At 47.5% G+C, this 22,873-nt stretch overlaps 1 pseudogene across 1 annotated transcript in view; it reads left to right on the top strand.

Moving 5' to 3' along the window:
• Positions 1-22,873, top strand: part of LOC311111831 (neuron navigator 2-like) — a 91,713-nt pseudogene that overhangs the window by 36,856 nt on the left and 31,984 nt on the right. The window contains exons 10-13 of the transcript in view: positions 18,492-18,621; positions 19,549-19,861; positions 20,224-20,959; positions 22,579-22,780. The product of the transcript in view is annotated as a neuron navigator 2-like (transcript). The remainder of the gene's footprint in view (positions 1-18,491; positions 18,622-19,548; positions 19,862-20,223; positions 20,960-22,578; positions 22,781-22,873) is intronic.

The following is a 22,873-nucleotide window of genomic DNA, read 5'->3' as shown; positions in this document are numbered from 1 at the left end:
TCCTTTTGGCCGACCAGACAAAGAGACACTCTTTTCTGTGGTGTGTGTGCATGTGTGTCCGTGTGTATGTGTGTGCAAGCGTGCAGATACAGTATGAAACAGATAGGAAATAAATATGAAAACCCAAACCACCCTTTAACATTACAATGATACAGTGAGGGAAAAAAGTATTTGATCCCCTGCTGATTTTGTATGTTTGCCCACTGACAAAGACATGATCAGTCTATCATTTTAATGGTAGGTTTATTTGAACAGTGAGAGACAGAATAACAACAAAATAATCCAGAAAAACGCATGTCAAAAATGTTATGAATTGATTTGCATTTTAATGAGGGAAATAAGTATTTCTGCAAAACATGACTTAGTACTTGGTGGCAAAACCCTTATTGGCAGTCACAGAGGTTAGATGTTTCTTGTAGTTGGCCACCAGGTTTGCACACATCTCAGGAGGGATTTTGTCCCACTTCTCTTTGCAGATCTTCTCCAAGTCATTAAGGTTTCGAAGCTGACGTTTGGCAACTCGAACATTCTGCTCCCTCCACAGATTTCCTATGGGATTAAGGTCTGGAGACTGGCTAGGCCACTCAAGGACCTTAATGTGCTTCTTCTTGAGCCACTCCTTTGTTGCCTTGGCCGTGTGTTTTGGGTCATTGTCATGCTGGAATACCCATCCACGACCCATTTTCAATGCCCTGGCTGAGGGAAGGAGGTTCTCACCCAAGATTTGACGGTACATGGCCCCGTCCATCGTCCCTTTGATGCGGTGGTTGTCCTGTCCCCTTAGCAGAAAAACACCCCCAAAGCATAATGTTTCCACCTCCATGTTTGACGGTGGGGATGGTGTTCTTGGGGTCATAGGCAGCATTCCTCCTCCTCCAAACACGGCGAGTTGAGTTGATGCCAAAGAGCTCGATTTTGGTGTCATCTGACCACAACACTTTCACCCAGTTCTCCTCTGAATCATTCAGATGTTCATTGGCAAACTTCAGACGGGCCTGTATATGTGCTTTCTTGAGCAGGGGGACCTTGCGGGCGCTGCAGTATTTCAGTCCTTCACGGCGTAGTGTGTTACCAATTGTTTTCTTGGTGACTATGGTCCCAGCTGCCTTGAGATCATTGACAAGATCCTCCCGTGTAGTTCTGGGCTGATTCCTCACCATTCTCATGATCATTGCAACTCCACGAGGTGAGATCTTGCATGGAGCCCCAGGCCGAGGGTTCTTTTGTGTTTCTTCCATTTGCGAATAATCGCACCAACTGTTGTCACCTTCTCACCAAGCTGCTTGGCGATGGTCTTGTAGCCCATTCCAGCCTTGTGTAGGTCTACAATCTTGTCCCTGACATCCTTGGAGAGTTCTTTGGTCTTGGCCATGGTGGAGAGTTTGGAATCTGATTGATTGATTGCTTTTGTGGACAGGTGTCTTTTATACAGGTAACAAGCTGAGATTAGGAGCAGTCCCTTTACTGGAGTGTGCTCCTAATCTCAGTTTGTTACCTGTATAAAAGACAGCTGGGAGCCAGAAATCTTTCTGATTGAGAGGGGGTCAAATACTTATTTCCCTCATTAAAATACAAATCAATTTATAACATTTTTGACATGCATTCTTCTGGATTTTTTTGTTGTTATTCTGTCTCTCACTGTTCAAATAAACCTACCATTAAAATTATAGACTGATCATTTATTTGTCAGTGGGCAAACGTACAAAATCAGCAGGGGATCAAATACTTTTTTCCTTCACTGTAAATACAGTATATCCCTCGGTCCTCTCCTCCCTCTCTTATTTCTCTCTGTTCTCCACTCGTTCTGTGTGTGTGTGTGATGTTAGTGGATCTATGGGGAGGTTTTACATCTTCCCCTCCCCAGGGTGTGGGTGTGTGCAGGCTAAGGAGTTCTGGTTATTTACAGCACCCTCTCAACACCCCAGCCCCCTGAAGCCCACAGCAACCCCAGTGCCCGTTTTCGTACCTGTCTGGACTTGACTAGGCCCCTCAGGCAGTTGAGGAGGGGGGAGGGTCCTCAGGTACAGGTTGCACCTGGCAGTCAAACGGATGGACAGAATCGCTTCCTCTCGCTCTCCCCCTCTCTTTTCCTCTCTTTTTGCTCTCCTTAGAGGAATCATCATTCCCCCTTGCGCTGTCTCTCCCTCCTCTTTCCTCTGTCTCTCTGTTGTGTGGTGTCTGTTTCCCTCTCTCCAGCGAAGAGGATGCTGTGGTTTTGCTCCAGGCTCTAAACAATCACAATCTTTTCTCCTTTCTCTCCCTCTCTCTTTCTCCTGTCATTTCATGATCCACCGGTCATGTTTTTCTGATAACCAGGAGGCCTTTTTGTATGATAATACAATACTGCGCGTGCGTGTGTGCGTATGTGTGTGTGTTAACCCCAGTGCCCCCATTAACATTTCTGTATGTCTCGTGCTTAGACTGTTCACATAACGTCACCCTCTAGGATCAGATCCGATATCAAACCTCAATATATCAAAGTATTCCGGGGCGTTCCAGCATGACACGTGGGCTCTGGTCCAGAATACCAGGAGTGTTTGGATAGTGAGGCAAGAGGAGAAGATGGGTTGTTACTGGCCTAATGCTATCATCGGTGTGTGTCTTTGTGTTTGGGTGTTAGCAGTCATAATTGCACCTAATGACGCTGCTACTGACAGCTTTCTACATTCTGTATTTTTCTATGGTTGGAGTAGTGAATATCGGATACGGCAATGTCTTTATTCAGTGTTTTTGGAAGCACTCTTACTTTGGTTTGATTAGCTGAGAAATGGATAAAGGACCACTCCCACCCTTTGTCTGCTTCTAGGCTTCTCTCTGGCTCTCTCTCCCTCAGTCTCTCTCTCTCTCTCGCACGCGCACACATACACACGCACACACATACACACACACATACACACGCACACACATACACACACACGCACACACACACACGTCTTGACTTATACATGGAATGCAAAATGCTATAAATCCCCTTTAGCCATGTTTTATGCAAGAACAGCACTTTCCTGTGTCCCCTGTGGTGTGTCTTTGTAATCACATATAACGATGCGCTGAAACGCTTGCGGCATACTAGAGCAGTCTCAACCTCATAGTCCACGCACATACACACACACAGACAGATTCTCACATTCATACACACACAAACACACTAAAGCAGTCTCAACCCCGCTGTCTATAAAACTATAGGAGTCTGAACTCTACACAGTGTGTGATATCTGGAGCTTCACTTTCAGCTGAACTATTTGCCCAAGTCACTGATACCCCCAAACACACACCCACGTACCCCAGCTGCAGAAGTGCCCCTGTACTCCTGAGCACACACGCCCTTGCCTTCTCCAGTGCGTGGGAAGGTATGGGATTAGACTGGGTCATATGTCATAATTCAGATGAGAGAGGAGGGAGAAATATAGCGAAGGAAACTTAAATTGACAAAAAGAGAAGGGAAATATAGACAATAGGATTTAACAAGTTGCAGTGGAGGAGGAGACTCTGAGACTTGAGTGTGTGTGTGAGAGAGACAGCGAGAGAGAGAGATGGATAGAGAGAGACTCCTAGGAGAGTGTACTGATGTAGTTGTAGCCGTGGATACTGGTGCATCTATGGACCCCCTCCTCCCCCTGGGCATTCCCTCTGTCACCAGCACACCTGCCTCGCCCCAGGACACACACAAACACACACACATAGAGGGTGTGGTTCTTACACACAAGGAGAGAGAGGACGTTTTCAGTTATCTCCTTCTCTCTCTCTCTCACACACACACACACACTCTGCTGTAATGGTCTATGCCTTTGTCTCCAGCTGGCTGACTCTTATTAGATTAGTGCTCGGGGAAGTGGTGTTGAGCCTGGCTGTGCCACGGAGAGTGGCAGGGATCTCAGCACTGGGACATACAATGACTGTCCTCTATTCTGGAGTGTGATCAGAAGAGCGTGGAGAAAACATGTAACGTGAAAGAAGGGAAGTCTGACAGAGAGAGAGCGAGACTGAAAGAGAGAGAAATTAAAAACCTTCCTTCCCTTGCCACTTTGGAGGAAGTATTCATTAAGAGTTTATAGACGGACAGACTGCCGTGTGGATGTTGGTTCTGAGTAACAGACAGTTTTGGACAACCTGAACTGGTTGGTATGGGATTCTGCTGTGAGGGGTTGCTGAGCCCCTGCCCCCTCGGCCTGCGTAACGTGGTAAAGGGTAAGTGAAAATGTATAATCTTTGTAAATGATATCATCGGTAGGACTGGTGGAGGTATGTCGCACATGCAGCTAACAAAAACATATGGAAATGTCTGCTCTACCCAAGATTACAAACAAATAATTGCAGCATTACCGCAAAAATGGAAGAGGAAAGTGGAAGGTGGAAAAAGTAAGGAACTTGTCTGTCGGCCTTGCATTAAAGAACATAATTGGTTAAAGGAAATTGTGATAAATAAAAAAGTATACCAGTTTCATTTAAGGACCAAAGGATTGACAGCCGTCCCATATAGATTGCAAAATAGTTGGGAAGAGAGTTTTGACGTACCGATTCCATGGCAAAGTGTTTATGAACTGATACGCAAAACGACGCCGGATTCAAAACGTATAATTTTTCAATTTAAATTATTATACAAAATGCTTGCTACCAATAGAATCTGTAGAAACAATGAGAATAGAAGGGTTCAGAACTTTTGTGAAACATCACAGTACAGTTGAAAAATATATGGCAAATGGAAATCCAAAATGGATGGTGTTAAGAGATAGCTGGGAGGTGTTGAATGGAGCTGAAGGATGGGACTAATAACAACTAACAACTAATAACAACAAGATAACTAATGTAAAGCATACTGTGTCCATAATAAGTATATAGGTTATAGATTGAGAGCTTTTGTGAAAGAGCACAGTTAGAAATATATGGCAAATAGAAGCAAACTGGATGGACATCATGAAAATGATCGGAGAGGTTGAGGGTAGAGGAAGTTCAGGAGTAAAAACAAACAAAATATAATTATTGTAAAATTGACTGTGTCCATAAAATGTATATAGTATGTATAAGCTGGAAGTAGAGGCCTAAGCGTTGTTGTTCACTAGGGGTGGTGGGGTTGGAAAGTAATAAAGGGAAATATATATTTTTAAAGGATATGTGTATATATATATATGTATGTATGTATATGTATTTATATGTATGTATGTGTATATGTATGTGTGTGTATGTGTATATACCGTGGGGAGAAGAAGTATTTGATACACTGCCGATTTTGCAGGTTTTCCTACTTACAAAGCATGTAGAGGTCTGTAATTTTTATCATAGGTACACTTCAACTGTGAGAGACGGAATCTAAAACAAAAATCCAGAAAATCACATTGTATGATTTCTAAGTAATTAATTTGCATTTTATTGCATGACATAAGTATTTGATACATCAGAAAAGCAGAACTTAATATTTGGTACAGAAACCTTACAGAGATCATACGTTTCCTGTAGGTCTTGACCAGGTTTGCACACACTGCAGGAGGGATTTTGGCCCACTCCTCCATACAGACCTTCTCCAGATCCTTCAGGTTTCGGGGCTGTCGCTGGGCAATACAGACTTTCAGCTCCCTCCAAAGATTTTCTATTGGGTTCAGGTCTGGAGACTGTCTAGGCCACTCCAGGACCTTGAGATGCCTCTTACGGAGCCACTCCTTAGTTGCCCTGGCTGTGTGTTTCGGGTCGTGGTCATGCTGGAAGATCCAGCCACGACCCATCTTCAATGCTCTTACTGAGGGAAGGAGGTTGTTGGCCAAGATCTCGCGATACATGGCCCCATCCATCCTACCCTCAATACGGTGCATCATCCTGTCCCCTTTGCAGAAAAGCATCCCCAAATAATGATGTTTCCACCTCCATGCTTCACGGTTGGGATGGTGTTCTTGGGGTGGTACTCATCCTTCTTCTTCCTCCAAACACGGCGAGTGGAGTTTAGACCAAAAAGCTCTATTTTTGTCTCATCAGACCATATGACCTTCTCCGATTCCTCCTCTGGATCATCCAGATGGTCATTGGCAAACTTCAGACGGGCCTGGACATGCGCTGGCTTGAGCAGGGGGACCTTGCGTGCGCTGCAGGATTTTTATCCATGACGGCGTAGTGTGTTACAAATGGTTTTCTTTGAGACTGTGGTCCCAGCTCTCTTCAGGTCATTGACCAGGTCCTGCCGTGTAGTTCTGGGCTGATCCCTCACCTTCCTCATGATCATTGATGCCCCACGAGGTGAGATCTTGCATGGAGCCCCAGACTGAGGGTGATTGACCGTCATCTTGAACTTCTTCCATTTTCTAATAATTGTGCCAACAGTTGTTGCCTTCTCACCAAGCTGCTTGCCTATTGTCCTGTAGCCCATCCCAGCCTTGTGCAGGTCTACAATTTTATCCCTAATGTCCTTACACAGCTCTCTGGTCTTGGCCATTGTGGAGAGGTTGGAGTCTGTTTGATTGAGTGTGTGGACAGGTGTCTTTTATACAGGTAATGAGTTCAAACAGGTGCAGTTAATACAGGTAATGAGTGGAGAACAGGAGGGCTTATGTCATGCAATAAAATGCAAATGAATTACTTAAAAATCATACAATGTGATTTTCTGGATTTTACTGTATATACACTGTATATACAGTGGGGAGAACAAGTATTTGATACACTGCCGATTTTGCAGGTTTTCCTACTTACAAAGAAAAAATCCAGAAAATCACATTGTATGATTTTTAAGTAATTAATTTGCATTTTATTGCGTGACATAAGTATTTGATCACCTACCAACCAGTAAGAATTCCGGCTCTCACAGACCTGTTAGTTTTTCTTTAAGAAGCCCTCCTGTTCTCCACTCATTACCTGTATTAACTGCACCTGTTTGAACTCATTACCTGTATAAAAGACACCTGTCCACACACTCAATCAAACAGACTCCAACCTCTCCACAATGGCCAAGACCAGAGAGCTGTGTAAGGACATCAGGGATACAATTGTAGACCTGCACAAGGCTGGGATGGGCTACAGGACAATAGGCAAGCAGCTTGGTGAGAAGGCAACAACTGTTGGCGCAATTATTAGAAAATGGAAGAAGTTCAAGATGACGGTCAATCACCCTCGGTCTGGGGCTCCATGCAAGATCTCACCTAGTGGGGTATCAATGATCATGAGGAAGGTGAGGGATCAGCCCAGAACTACACGGCAGGACCTGGTCAATGACCTGAAGAGAGCTGGGACCACAGTCTCAAAGAAAACCATTACTAACACACTACGCCGTCATGGATTAAAATCCTGCAGCGCACGCAAGGTCCCCCTGCTCAAGCCAGCGCATGTCCAGGCCCGTCTGAAGTTTGCCAATGACCATCTGGATGATCCAGAGGAGGAATGGGAGAAGGTCATGTGGTCTAATGAGACAAGAATAGAGCTTTTTGGTCTAAACTCCACTCGCCGTGTTTGGAGGAAGAAGAAGAATGAGTACAACCCGAAGAACACCATCCCAACCGTGAAGCATGGAGGTGGAAACATCATTCTTTGGGGATGCTTTTCTGCAAAGGGGACAGGACGACTGCACCGTATTGAGGGGAGGATGGATGGGGCCATGTATCGCGAGATCTTGGCCAACAACCTCCTTCCCTCAGTAAGAGCATTGAAGATGGGTCGTGGCTGGGTCTTCCAGCATGACCACGACCCGAAACACACAGCCAGGGCAACTAAGGAGTGGCTCCGTAAGAAGCATCTCAAGGTCCTGGAGTGGCCTAGCCAGTCTCCAGACCTGAACCCAATAGAAAATCTTTGGAGGGAGCTGAAAGTCCGTATTGCCCAGCGACAGCCCCGAAACCTGAAGGATCTGGAGAAGGTCTGTATGGAGGAGTGGGCCAAAATCCCTGCTGCAGTGTGTGCAAACCTGGTCAAGACCTACAGGAAACGTATGATATCTGTAATTGCAAACAAAGGTTTCTGTACCAAATATTAAGTTCTGCTTTTCTGATGTATCAAATACTTATGTCATGCAATAAAATGCAAATGAATTACTTAAAAATCATACAATGTGATTTTCTGGATTTTTGTTTTAGATTCCGTCTCTCACAGTTGAAGTGTACCTATGATAAAAATGACAGACCTCTACATGCTTTGTAAGTAGGAAAACCTGCAAAATCGGCAGTGTATCAAATACTTGTTCTCCCCACTGTATATAAATTGCGAAATAAATACATATGGGGGATTGGAAGTGATGCAGACAATTACATTGATGGAAGTTACAATCAATCTGCAATATTAAAGCTGATCTAAGAACATGGAGGGGATGATAGAGTTTGCAGGTTTGTGGTTACCTGGACCCAAGGTAACAGGATCAATGTGATTATCCACACTTAGTATGGGAGGGAGGCTCACACACACACACAAACATACAGACATTTTGCTGGGGGGGTGGGGAATGAAACCCCTTTAGCCAGTTGGACATGAGGACTGGAGAAATAAGATGAGGTAGTTTACAGTGTGTTTAAGGTCTGGTGTGTGTGTCTTCTGTCAATTTTAAATTCCAAACGTGTATGTCTGCCTCCCACTGGGTCCTTTCGATCAGTGTGTGCTTTGTGATTGTGTATGTTTGTGTACGTGCTTGCGTGTGTGCGTGCAGTGGTGTGTATCCCACATCTGTATTGGGCGTGTTTCTTTTATGGATCAGGGTCAGTCGGTTGACTCAAAGCAATGCACCATTTACTCAACAAACACACTGAGAGAGAGTGCGAGATGGAGAGAAAAAGAGAGCGAGAGAGCGAAAGAGGTGTTTGTGTGCAAGAGAGAAAGTCAGAGAATGTAACACGTTTTCAAGTAATGTTTGTTTCATATGTAAAATATGTTTACTCAAGCTAGAAAAATGAGAAATGAGGCTAGAGAGAGAAAGAGAAAGAGAGAACCAAAGAGAGACTAGAGGGAGAGGTGCATTCCTGACCCTGTAGTCCAGTCATCCAGTAGTCGTGTCATTTCTCCATGCTGCGGGACAGCTGTGTCATTTAGCCACCACACAACTCTGGCCCAGAATGTCCACAAGGAGAAGGAATGCACTGAGTCCTGTCCTGTCCAAGATCCTCTCCACCGCTCCTTTACCCTTTCTCTTACCCTCTACCTCCCCATTCTCTCCCTCCCTCCCTCTACCTCCCTTCCCTCCCGCACTCCCCCACCCATTCACTTCCTCAATCTCCCCCTCCCTCACCCTGTATCTCTCTCATTTCTCCCTCACTCCCTCCCCTATTCTTACACCCAATCCCCATGGTCCTATTCAAACTGCCCTCCCCCATTCCCACCCTCCCTTCCCTCTCCTCCCTCCCTCCACCCTGTGTATAGAGGGGCCAGAGGTGGTGTTTACAGAGGGACAGCCAAACAGTGGTTGTGTGTACAGTCAGCTCAGTCAGTACACACACAGCCCAGACCCAAACACATACTTTAGATACAACACACTCACACACACACACACACACACACACACACTGGTTTGTGTTCCTACTGGCTGTCTACACTAACGAATAGGTTTAGAGGAGGTTTGGGGTCAGGGTTAGTTTGGAGGTATTGTCTTGAGGCAGTAATGGTGCAGCCAAGCTAGCCTTCTCCTGATGGGGCACTTCTAAAAACATGGTTTGTTTGTGCCTGTCGCTGATGTCGGGTATATGACAGACTGAATGTCTTCTCAATACTCTTTTCTCACCCTTGACTTTATTTCCATAAAACAAACTGTCTTTCTTTGAATGCAATACAGTCTGACGGATGAAGGGGTTTATAGGATGCGTGCATGTGCGTGTGTGTTTGTCTCTGAGTGTGTAAGCCTCACCTGTCTCTTTCCCCATGATATCATCTGTGACCTCTCACCCTTCGGGGGTATATATTCAGAGTGAGCTCATGTTTAGTGTGTAACCCCATGTCCCGTCCACTCACACTGTCTCTAACAGTAGTCTACAGGAGTAGTCATCTGATCCTACAACAGTCTGAGTAACAGTAGCTCCCCTTAAAAGAGGAAATTCCTTATTGTCCAGAGGTTATTGTCTACGTCTGAGCATGTGTGTGTGCGCATGCATGCGTAATATATATATATATATATATATATATTTTTTTTAACTTTTACTCAGTTTTCTCCCCAATTTCGTGATATCCAATTGGTAGTTACAGTCTTGTCCCATCACTGCAACTCCCCTATGGACTCGGGAGAGGCGAAGTGCATGCATAAATGTTTGTGAGAGTTGGAGCGAGCTTAGCCGGGTAGCAGTATGGGCAGAGCTGAAATAACCACACTTCCCCAGAGACACATACATAATAAGAAAAACTAAACAAACAGAGAACAACTTAAACAGAAGGTTTTCTCAGGACGCTGTCGGACACTCCCATGGGTCCAGCCCCAACGGCAGCGCTTTCTCATTGGTCAGCGGTCCTAGTTGAATAACAGCAGGGTTTATGACCCCTGACCTGTGTGTGAAAACAGAGGGCTGTCTCTGGGGACACGGGGGAGAAACTAAGGCGGTAGCCCAGGAATGTGTTGATTTGGGTCAGTTCAGAGAGTCTATTCTCTCACCTACTGTCTCTCTCTCCCCTACTGTCCCTCTCTGTCTCTTTCTCTCACCTACTGTCTCCAGATTTTCATATCGTCATACTGTTCTTCTGCCATCCCGGGATTTACGGTATTACCGGCATAGCACACAAGGGGGCACTAAAAATGCACATAAAAAAGCCATTGGGCCTCTATTACCAAAATCCTAACAAAATTAGCAGAAGTAAGAGCGAAATCACACACAGTAAGCTGTTAGCTAAATGCTATCGAGCAAAAATGAACATAAACTAATTGCAAAGACAGGTAAATCCAGCTCATAAAGTTATACAAGCATAGTTAGTAGCTACCAGGTGTCATTTTCGGTGAGTGTGGACATTTACAAGCAAAAGTGAACGAGAGAAATTGTGCAAATATACAAAGTTGTGATGCATGCTTTTCTGAAGGAAGAGCAGCATGTGTACACGGAGCAGAGGGGAGAAGAACGGAGGAGGAAAAAAACACTAGTAGGAAGCACAGGGAAAGAATGGCATCTGTACAGATAACTCGGATAACAGAGCTCTTTGACTTCTAAAACACGTCAGAAGTGTAACTTCATCACCTCATGTGCGCCGCACAACAGAGCGTTCCGATAGAACGCTATGGACTCACCAGCTCCCGTTTTCTCTTGTTGTGCTCTTAACAACAAACATGTGACTGGCTCAACTGTTCTGGGGAACTACGGTAAGCTTCATAATGTAAAATAATGTGACAGGTGAAATGAAGAACACAATCTGCTTTATCTCCTAGCGTATTACACAAGTTGATTGCAGGTATTAACTTAAAAAGTAGCTACAAATATTCACATTTATTGAAAATAAATAACTTGATGGTATTGAAAAATCATCTCATGTCTTTTTTCAAATACCCCGGTATATGGTTTACCGCCCAAGCCTACTTTGTCTCTCCATCTCTCTCCCCCCTACTGTCTCTCTCCATCTCTCTCCCCCCTACTGTCTCCCTCCATCTCTCTCCCCCCTACTGTCTCTCTCCATCTCTCTCCCCCCTACTGTCTCTCCATCTCTCTCCCCCCTACTGTCTCTCTCCCCTACTGTCTCTCTCCATCTCTCTCCCCCCTACTCTCTCCCATCTCTCTCCCCTACTCTCTCCCATCTCTCTCCCCCCTACTCTCTCCCATCTCTCTCTCCCCTACTGTCTCTCCATCTCTCTCTCCCCTACTCTCTCCCATCTCTCTCTCCTACTCTCTCCCATCTCTCTCTCCCCTACTCTCTCCCATCTCTCTCTCCCCTACTGTCTCTCCATCTCTCTCTCCCCTACTCTCTCCCATCTCTCTCTCCCCTACTGTCTCTCCATCTCTCTCTCCCCTACTCTCTCCCATCTCTCTCTCCCCTACTCTCTCCCATCTCTCTCCCCTACTCTCTCCCATCTCTCTCCCATCTCTCTCTCCCCTACTGTCTCTCCATCTCTCTCTCCCCTACTCTCTCCCATCTCTCTCTCCTACTCTCTCCCATCTCTCTCTCCCCTACTCTCTCCCATCTCTCTAACCCCTACTGTCTCTCCATCTCTCTCTCCCCTACTCTCTCCCATCTCTCTCCCCCCTACTGTCTCTCTCCCATCTCTCTCTCCCCTACTGTCTCTCCATCTCTCTTCCCCCTACTCTCTCCCATCTCTTTCCCCCCTACTGTCTCTCTCCATCTCTCTCTCCCCTACTGTCTCTCTCCATCTCTCTCCCCTACTCTCTCCCATCTCTCTAACCCCTACTGTCTCTCCATCTCTCTCTCCCCTACTGTCTCTCCATCTCTCTAACCCCTACTGTCTCTCCATCTCTCTCTCCCCCACTCTCTCCCATCTCTCTCCCCCCTACTGTCTCTCCATCTCTCTCTCCCCTACTCTCTCCCATCTCTCTCTCCCCTACTCTCTCCAATCTCTCTCCCCCCTACTGTCTCTCTCCATCTCTCTCCCCCCTACTGTCTCTCCATCTCTCTCTCCCCTACTCTCTCCCATCTCTCTCTCCCCTACTCTCTCCATCTCTCTCTCCCCTACTCTCTCCCATCTCTCTCTCCCCTACTGTCTCTCCATCTCTCTCCCCCCTACTGTCTCTCTCCATCTCTCTCCCCCCTACTGTCTCTCTCCCATCTCTCTCCCCCCTACTGTCTCTCTCCATCTCTCTCTCCCCTACTGTCTCTCTCCATCTCTCTCCCCCCTACTGTCTCTCTCCATCTCTCTCCCCCCTACTGTCTCTCTACATCTCTCTCCCCCCTACTGTCTCTCCATCTCTCTCCCCCCTACTGTCTCTCTCCATCTCTCTCCCCCCTACTGTCTCTCTCCCATCTCTCTCCCCCCTACTGTCTCTCTCCATCTCTCTCTCCCCTACTGTCTCCCATCTCTCTCTCCCCTACTCTCTCCCATCTCTCTAACCCCTACTGTCTCTCCATTACTCTCTCCCCTACTCTCTCCCATCTCTCTCTCCCCTACTCTCTCCCATCTCTCTCCCCCCTACTGTCTCTCCATCTATCTCCCCCTACTCTCTCCCATCTCTCTAACCCCTACTGTCTCTCCATCTCTCTCTCCCCTACTCTCTCCCATCTCTCTCTCCCCTACTCTCTCCCATCTCTCTAACCCCTACTGTCTCTCCATTACTCTCTCCCCTACTCTCTCCCATCTCTCTCTCCCCTACTCTCTCCCATCTCTCTCCCCCCTACTGTCTCTCCATCTCTCTCCCCCCTACTCTCTCTCATCTCTCTCCCCCCTACTGTCTCTCTCCATCTCTCTAACCCCTACTGTCTCTCTCCATCTCTCTCTCCCCCACTGTCTCTCCATCTCTCTCTCCCCTACTGTCTCTCCATATCTCTCTCCCTTACTCTCTCCCATCTCTCTAACCCCTACTGTCTCCCATCTCTCTCCCCTACTGTCTCCCATCTCTCTCCCCTACTCTCTCCCATCTCTCTCCCCCCTACTCTCTCCCATCTCTCTCTCCCCTACTGTCTCTCCATCTCTCTCTCCCCTACTCTCTCCCATCTCTCTCTCCCCTACTGTCTCTCCATCTCTCTCCCCCCTACTCTCTCCCATCTCTCTCTCCCCTACTCTCTCCCATCTCTCTCTCCCCTACTGTCTCTCCATCTCTCTCTCCCCTACTCTCTCCCATCTCTCTCTCCCCTACTGTCTCTCCATCTCTCTCCCCCCTACTCTCTCCCATCTCTCTCTCCCCTACTCTCTCCCATCTCTCTCTCCCCTACTCTCTCCCATCTCTCTAACCCCTACTGTCTCTCTCCATCTCTCTCCCCCCTACTGTCTCTCTCCCATCTCTCTCTCCCCTACTCTCTCCATCTATCTCTCCCCTACTGTCTCTCCATCTCTCTCTCCCCTACTGTCTCTCCATCTCTCTCTCCCCTACTCTCTCCCATCTCTCTCTCCCCTACTCTCTCCCATCTCTCTAACCCCTACTGTCTCTCTCCATCTCTCTCTCCCCTACTGTCTCTCCATCTCTCTCTCCCCTACTGTCTCTCCATCTCTCTCTCCCTTACTCTCTCCCATCTCTCTAACCCCTAATGTCTCCCATCTCTCTCCCCTACTGTCTCCCATCTCTCTCCCCTACTCTCTCCCATCTCTCTCCCCCCTACTCTCTCCCATCTCTCTCTCCCCTACTGTCTCTCCATCTCTCTCTCCCCTACTCTCTCCCATCTCTCTCTCCCCTACTGTCTCTCCATCTCTCTCCCCCCTACTCTCTCCCATCTCTCTCTCCCCTACTCTCTCCCATCTCTCTAACCCCTACTGTCTCTCTCCATCTCTCTCCCCCCTACTGTCTCTCTCCCATCTCTCTCTCCCCTACTCTCTCCATCTATCTCTCCCCTACTGTCTCTCCATCTCTCTCTCCCCTACTGTCTCTCCATCTCTCTCTCCCCTACTCTCTCCCATCTCTCTAACCCCTACTGTCTCTCTCCATCTCTCTCTCCCCTACTGTCTCTCCATCTCTCTCTCCCCTACTGTCTCTCCATCTCTCTCTCCCTTACTCTCTCCCATCTCTCTAACCCCTACTGTCTCCCATCTCTCTCCCCTACTGTCTCCCATCTCTCTCTCCCCTACTCTCTCCCATCTCTCTCTCCCCTACTCTCTCCCATCTCTCTCCCCCCTACTCTCTCCCATCTCTCTAACCCCTACTGTCTCTCTCCATCTCTCTCCCCCCTACTGTCTCTCTCCCATCTCTCTCTCCCCTACTCTCTCCATCTCTCTCTCCCCTACTGTCTCTCCATCTCTCTCCCCTACTGTCTCTCTCCATCTCTCTCCCCCCTACTGTCTCTCTCCCATCTCTCTCCCCCCTACTCTCTCCCATCTCTCTCTCCCCTACTGTCTCTCCATCTCTCTCTCCCCTACTCTCTCCCATCTCTCTAACCCCTACTGTCTCTCTCCATCTCTCTCTCCCCTACTGTCTCTCCATCTCTCTCTCCCCTACTGTCTCTCCATCTCTCTCTCCCTTACTCTCTCCCATCTCTCTAACCCCTACTGTCTCCCATCTCTCTCCGCTACTGTCTCCCATCTCTCTCCCCTACTCTCTCCCATCTCTCTCCCCCCTACTCTCTCCCATCTCTCTAACCCCTAATGTCTCTCCATCTCTCTCTCCCCTACTCTCTCCCATCTCTCTCTCCTACTCTCTCCCATCTCTCTCCCCCCTACTCTCTCCCATCTCTCTCTTCCCTACTGTCTCTCCCATCTCTCTCTCCCCTACTCTCTCCCATCTCTCTAACCCCTACTGTCTCTCCATCTCTCTCCCCCCTACTGTCTCTCTCTCTGTCTCCCTCCCCTATTTTCTCTCCATCTCTCTCTCATCTGTCTCCTACTCTCCTTCTGTTACTTAGCTTTTCTAAACTTTCTAAGAATATTTGCTGAGGGACTTGTGAATGTTAGTGTTGCAGTCTCCTAGGACTCACTCCTATCTTTCGTCATCATGATAATGCCTGAAACTTACAAAGGCAGTGTGTTTGTTTCACCAGATAAGTCTGTCTGTACACCTAACCTAATCCTAATGCTCATATGAATCCATTTAACTCTATTTCTATAAACTACCACACAGCTGTGAAGGTCTCTGTCTTACTAAGAGAGATTTCTCTGCTCAAAAATCAACACAAAAGTCAACTGAATTGATTGAAGTCTAATCACGCACATCAACTGAACCCATAACTTTCTGACGTTTCAGTATTAGAGTTTCATGCTTGGAACTGCTACTCTTCACTATGCTCAATTGGGTTTGGCTGTGGTTAGTGTCATCATCCTCTCTGATTGGCTCTAAATGGCTGGGTGGTAGTTAATAGGTAGGTTGCGCTGCCAGCAGGAGGCTGTGGGTTCGGCCATGTTGCTGGGCTGATCTCTAATTAGTAATGGGCTGTCAGTTAGTCAGGGTGGATCTGTCTGGGAACTCCGGGATCACACACACTGACACATATTACATGGATGGGAAGTTGGGAAAGTCACAGTTGGGAATGTTGGATTTGGGAATATCTTAGTTGATAATAAGGAATAATGTTTTGTATGTATGTGTGTGGTTGAGTCTGTCTGTGTGGCTGTGATCATACTATGACCATAATGTAGCTTCATACTGTTGTTGGGTCATTTGAGGATGCCTTATTTTGGTTCCATAGGATTTGGGAAGGTCTTATTTGGGAGAGTCTGTCATTATGCTGTGATGTTATTGGTTCAGCTGTAGCAGTGAACTGGTTAACTGGGGTTGGGGAAGATCAGGTTACAAGCACCAGGGGAGAACACTCTCTCTCTCTCTTTCATGGTTCCCTCACTCAGTCCAGAGAGAAAGAGAGACGGGGGAATAAGCAAGACGAGATGAGGCGACAGGAGAGAGAAGGAGGGAGAAGGAGGGAGGGGTGATGAGTGCAGGAGACACAGTCAAAAACACAGAAAGTGTCAGAGTGAGAAAGGAATAAAGGCGGAGTGGGAGGGAGGAGGTAGACACAAAGAGAGAGTGAGACTGGCAGAAGGAGAGGGATAGAGTTAGAGAAGCAGAACGAGAGAGAGATTGTTAGCTCAGTGTGTAACTCAGCGGTATGGACTCATGAAGCTCTCTGTCCAACTCGGCATTCTCCCCCACGCTTCAGGTTCCCACGGCATCCAAGGGACTCTGGCCAGGTAAAGAGAGTGTGTGTGATAGTTGGGGTATTCTACGTCTTCAGAAGGATACTAGATTTTAAATATGGACAAGAACTTTCGATCCTCAGTTGGTCTGTGATGTTTTACTCTCTCTCTCTCTCGCTCTCGCTCTCTCTGTGTGTGGGGGACTTTCCCCCATGTGGCTGTGTGAACATGTTTAGACGGCTGTGGTCAGTCTAAATCTCTCACCAGTTAGCTCTGTCTGTCTGCAGTCCTGTCAAGCGCAGATATACTGTGGGTTTAAGGCAACTACAAAGCAGCCGAGCCTCAGAGCTTAAGATACAGATTGCAGTGCTTGTGATAGATATCAGATCTGTATGATGAGAGTGTGTTAATGTGAGATCCCCCAGTATGTTGTAAAGGGGTGTGTGTGTTTGAAGTATGATTCATGACATCAACCTGTCTGCAGATGAGGATAGATGCTTCCTGGCTTATAGCCAAAATCAGTGAGGACACGCTGATGTATTTCTGTGTGTCTGTCTCATTAGAGGTGATGGATCTGTCCCTGGATGACTCTAATCCAAACACCAGGATACAATAGCAGCTGTGTGTCTGTGTGTGTGTGTGTGTGTGTGTGTGTGTGTATGTATGTGTGTGTGTGTGTGTGTGTGTTTGTGTGTGCACGCGCGCTTGTGCATGTGCTCAATAGTTGTCAAGCCTGCTTTTAACTCTTTTCCCTCCCTGTGGTCCTTTCAGAATGATGTTTGTCCTGTCTCATCCATAGTCTCCCTAGACATCACTCTAGTCTCTCTTGCTGGTTTCACCCCCCTCTCACCCTGCCCCCGTCCCCCCTTCGCCCCCAGGGTTGGGGAAAGACAAACATAGCCAGTATAATTGTTCAAAGTGGGGTTAAAGACTGGTGTGTGGACAATGTGTGTGTCTGTCTGTCTGTGTGTGTGTTGTAGAACCTTCCTGTTCAAGGTTAGTCTCCTCCTTTGTGTTTGATGGACAGCTCCAGTCAGTGTGTGTGTGAGACTGAGATTTCCAGGCAGCTTGGGGCTTTATGCTGCTGCCTGGCTGTGAGCCGTGTCATAAATTCACCATGCCTCTTAACAGGGCTTTTCTCCCTGGTGCAGAGAGAGACTGTGTGTTTTCACCCATTCAATCAGGATTACACTCATACATAAAATATCCCTCCTATCTCTGTGGGTTCAACAGCCAGCTTGTACAGTCACAGAGCTTTAGCTAGGCTAGTAGGTTGTCTACACTGTAAGGAGATTCAAATTCAGAGCCAGAATGAATGATACATTGCTGTCTACTGTCTAGAGCAGCGCTTTCAACCCTGTTCCTGGAGAGCTACCCTCCTGTAGGTTTTCGCTCCAACCCCAGTTGTATCTAACCTGATTCAGCTTATCAACCAGATCATTATTAGACACAGGTGTGCTGGATTAGGGTTGGAGGGAAAACCTACAGGACTGTGGCTCTCCAGGAACCGGGTTGGAGAGCCCTGGTTTAGCGTATGTGTTGCTCCATAGAGGTATGGTAATGCAATGTGAAATATTCACAATATTCAGCCGATTCCACGGCTGGAAATAAAATAAAGACTCTGAAGTAGAACATGTAATACTGATTTAGTGGAGAGTCCAGTTAGGTTGCATCCATTCAACCACACACTGAACCCTCGTTAAACTCTGTTTACAAATGAGCTATCTGTTTAAAGGTACATTTTGTAAGATATTTCTTTTTTTAAACCAATCCCTTTTGGGTATGTCCTTGCCTCTTCTCTTTGTTGTGGTTGGCATAACACCTCTCCTCCCTCCTCCATTTATCCTGGTTAAAATCGTGTTGTTTAATTAAACCTATCTTTCCCTCTCTTTTTCCCTTTTCTCTCCAGTTGGGATGACAGCAGCTCTGTGAGCAGTGGCATCAGTGACACCATCGACACAGATGACATCAACACCAGCTCTTCCATCAGCTCTTACGCCAACACACCGGCCGCACAGCGCAAGGCCCTCAACGGACAGGTCGGTGTGGAGGCTAGACACACACACACACACACGCATGCACACACACACACAGACACACACACACGCATGCACACACACACGCATGCACACACACACGCATGCACACACAAGCGCATGCACACACACACGCATGCACACACACGCATGCACACACAAGCGCATGCACACACACACAAATATAGCCCCAGGCTCTGAATAGACACACAAATAGACTCTCAAGTACAGTCTCACACTCCCACCTCTCCCCCTCTTTCTGCTCTCCCCCTTCCCTTCTCTCCCCCTTAGCTCTGAGTGTGTTAATGATATTGACATTCCTCACAGTTTGGAGGGGAATATGAGCCTATAGTATTGCTCTGGGTGACAGACCTGTGAACTGACTAGACTAATGTTAATGTTTGAACTGGCCTCAAGTCATTAAATACCAATTTGAAGAAGCCACCTTAGACAAACTGTGTGAGAAGTGATAGTACTCTCAGCTGGTTTTGGGTGGCTTTGGGAAGGGGTTGGATGTCTGGATAACATACACACACTATACAATAACACTCATTTAATATAGTGGTTATTTTATGTAGGATAACAAAGGCTGTACAAAGACCATATTCTCCCAGTATTACTTGACCTTTGACCCAACACTAGGTTAATATAGTCTGTTTCCATGGAGACTGTCTCCATATTGGATCCCTAGAGTGCTGAGGTTATTGTATGCTGAGTACGGCTTCACTTATGGTAGGCCCCAAAGAGCTATCTGATTTTGTCCACAATCAGTATACTATCATGCCACTATCAACACGGCCCTATAGGCACAAATGGAAGTGACTAACTTCAACCCGATAAGCCGGTCATTTTATTCCCATATATTCCCTGCCACAGCACCATAAAATAGATCATAACTCCCCTCTTCTCTCATCCTCTGTGTGTCCCCAGCCTGTGACAGACGCTGAGAAGCACTCGGCCTCCACCACCCTGAACCCCGCCTGGTCAGGTGACGAGGTCAAGAGGTCAGACGGGGTGTCGGACAGCGGGGTCAGCAGGATGGACCAGGGCTCCAAGTGGGCACGTCGGAACCCCTCGGACGTGTCTGACGAGTCGGATAAGGTGGGCTCGGGGCGGAAGACTCCCTCTATGACACACACAGGGTCCTGGAGGAGGGGCATGAGTGCTCAGGTGGGGGTGACCAGCCCCAGGACTAAAGCTACAGGAACATCAGGGTCCACTGTGATAAAGACACACAGCACAGGTATGGGTGTTTTCTGTCCTGGCAGTGTTTTGCTGTCTCTGTATTTGTCTCGTTTGCGATTGCATGTGTGTTTCTATGTGTGCTCTTATTTCTTCCTCTTTGGCAATGTCTCTCCTTATGTCTGTCTGTCCGTCGGTCCATCTGTGTAAATCTGTGTGTATGTGTTTGTACAGTATGCACTGTATCAGTATGTCGCCCTCTTTTCTACGTGTGTCCCTCTCTCCCTCTGTGTGTGTCTCTATGTGTCATTTTCTCTCTTGTGGTCTGAATCTTGAGTCATTAACCCTATGAAACACCACAACTATGACAAACTCTCCTCTGACCTTAACCCCTGCTGTATGTCCCATCCTGTGTACGTGTAGGTAAAACAGACGACATCAAGGTGTCTGAGAAGGGCCGTCTCTCGCCTCGCTCCAACGGCCTCCACCGCTCGCCCTCCGAAGCCGGACGCAGCAGTGACGACGAGGCCAAGAAACACACACCCTCCTCCACCTCCACCGCTACCTCCACCCGCACATCACACACACACACCCTCACACACGCCCTGTCCGAACCCCAATCCCAGTCACACACACTCACCTCCCGCACCCCCACCAGCACATTTGGCTTCAAGAAGCAGAGTTCCGGGATGGTTACTATGGTTACCGCCAGTGGCGCCACCATCACGAGCGGGTCAGCGACTCTTGGGAAGATGCCCAAGTCAGGGACGAGATCCCTAGCCGGTGGGATAAAGGTCGGAGGTCAAGATGTGGGTTCCGGTCTAGGTCACCATGACGATGGGAACCTCTCGGTGAGCGCCCGCTCCACACTGCAGTACCGGAGCCTTCCAAGACCCAGCCGGTCCGGCGCCACCGCGCGTAACGGAAACCGGTCGTCGACCAGCAGCATCGAGGCGGCCGTGCTTTCCGTTACCACTCATAGTAAAAGCAGAGACATGGGGAACACTGGAAAAATTAATGGAAGTGGGACTGGGGTCTCGCTAGCCAATCAGACGGACCGAGAGAAGGGCGTGTCAGAGGGCGTGGACAACCTGAGGGGAGGGGCTTCCACCGTCCCTCTCACAGGGAGACAGCAGGTTGCCTCACCCACACTGCGCAGGTGAACAGACTCACACACTCACACTCACATGCAGAGATATAATGTCACTCACACTTAAACGTGGTCATTAATGACACCCATTGACAGTACAGTACAGTGTCTGAAACCTATTCCTAGTGCAATGCAACACACACATTTACATCCATACATAAAGGTCATGTCAGTCCACTGTATGAAAACTATCCCTTCAGCATTTCTGTTCAGCTGCCAGGTCTGAGCCCACGCTTTTCATAGTCTTTATATGTGCACAGTAACACGAGCAGAGTCTTACCGCTCCCCGCTGGGCTGGCTCATTAATCTCTATGGGTAATAAGGCTTTGAAGATCCTACTCTATATTATCACCCTGGCTACCGTCTTAACAGTCAACACACTCTGGTTATGTCCCAAATGGGACCCTATTACAAATGTAGCGCACTAAATAAGGATTAGGCTGCCATTTGGGACGTAGCCATTGTCCTTTAGCTTAAAGTAATGGGGTATGCTAATGTAGGTTTCAAAAGTTACTTAGATATAATCCTCCAAGCTTTTACTCAATAGTGTGCAATAGGGGTGGTTACTAGAAATTACTTTAAAACAGAAATGTGTTTATAATACTCTACATGTTTCATATCTCTCTCTCTGTGTGTGTGTGTCTGTCTACCTACATTGTTTGCATTTACATTTTAGTCATTTAGCAGACGCTCCTATCCAGAGCAACTTACAGTTAGTGCATTCATCTTAAGATAGCTAGGTGGGACCAAAGTTGTAAGCACAGAATCGTCAATAATGTCATTGTATTCTGTAGCGTTAAGATTTCCCTTCACTGGAACTAAGGGGCCTAGCCCGAACCATGAAAAACAATCCCAGACCATTATTCCTCCTCCACCAAACTTTACAGTTGGCACTATGCATTGGGGCAGGTAGCGTTCTCCTGGCATCTGCCAAAACCCAGACTACCAGATGGTGAAGCATGATTCATCACTCCAGAGAACGCATTTCCACTGCTCCAATGCATAGTGCCAACTGTAAAGTGTGGTGAAGGAGGAAAAATGGTCTGGGGCTGTTTTTCATGGTTCGGGCTAGGCCCCTTAGTTCCAGTGAAGGGAAATCTTAACACTACAGCATACAATGACATTCTAGACAATTCTGTGCTTCCAACTTTTTCGCAACAGTTTGGGGAAGGCCCTTTCCTATGTCAGCATGACAATGCCCCCAATGGCGGCAAGCTTTACACCACTCCAGCTGACGCTTGGCTTTGCACATGGTGATCTTAGGCTTGTGTGCGGCTGCTCAGCCATGGAAAACCCATTTTATGAAGCTCCTGACGAACAGTTCTTGTGCTGATGTTGCTTCCTGAGGCAGTTTGGAACTCAGTAGTGAGTGTTGAAACGAGGACAGGCGATTTTTACTTGCTTCAGTTCTCGGTGGTCCCGTTCTGTGAGCTTGTGTGGCCTACCACTTCGCGGCTGAGTCGTTTTTGCTCCTAGACGTTTGAGTGTTAGTTCACGAAAGGCTTTTTTGCTGGGGGGGTGGTGCTGTGGGATTATTTAAGATACTCTTTGAAGAGCTAGGGTAAATATTTTTATATATTCTCCTTTTCAACTTTCTCCTTCTCTTCTCCCTCTCCATCTCTCTCCAGGTTGTTTGGTGGTAAGCCCAGTAAGCAGGCTCCGGTCACCACAGCAGAGAACATGAAGAACTCGACGGTGATCTCCAACCCTCACGCTACCCATGCTGCCCTGGACTCCCCTGGAGGTGTAGGGGGGGAGACCGAGGGCAGCAGCCCCCTGTACGGAGGACGACACCTAAGCACGGGCCATAGCACGCTGGGTAGCGAACAGGTAAGATAGGCAGACTAACCATATGACATGAGCTGGCAATATCTTTGCAGCCTCTTGATAAGCATCTGTGTCCATGAACAGTTTATACTTGCA

The sequence above is a fragment of the Coregonus lavaretus genome (assembly GCF_964263955.1).
Source record: "Coregonus lavaretus genome assembly, chromosome: 37".
Classification (NCBI taxonomy): Eukaryota; Metazoa; Chordata; class Actinopteri; order Salmoniformes; family Salmonidae; genus Coregonus; species Coregonus lavaretus.
This window is presented reverse-complemented; position numbering and strand designations above follow the sequence as displayed.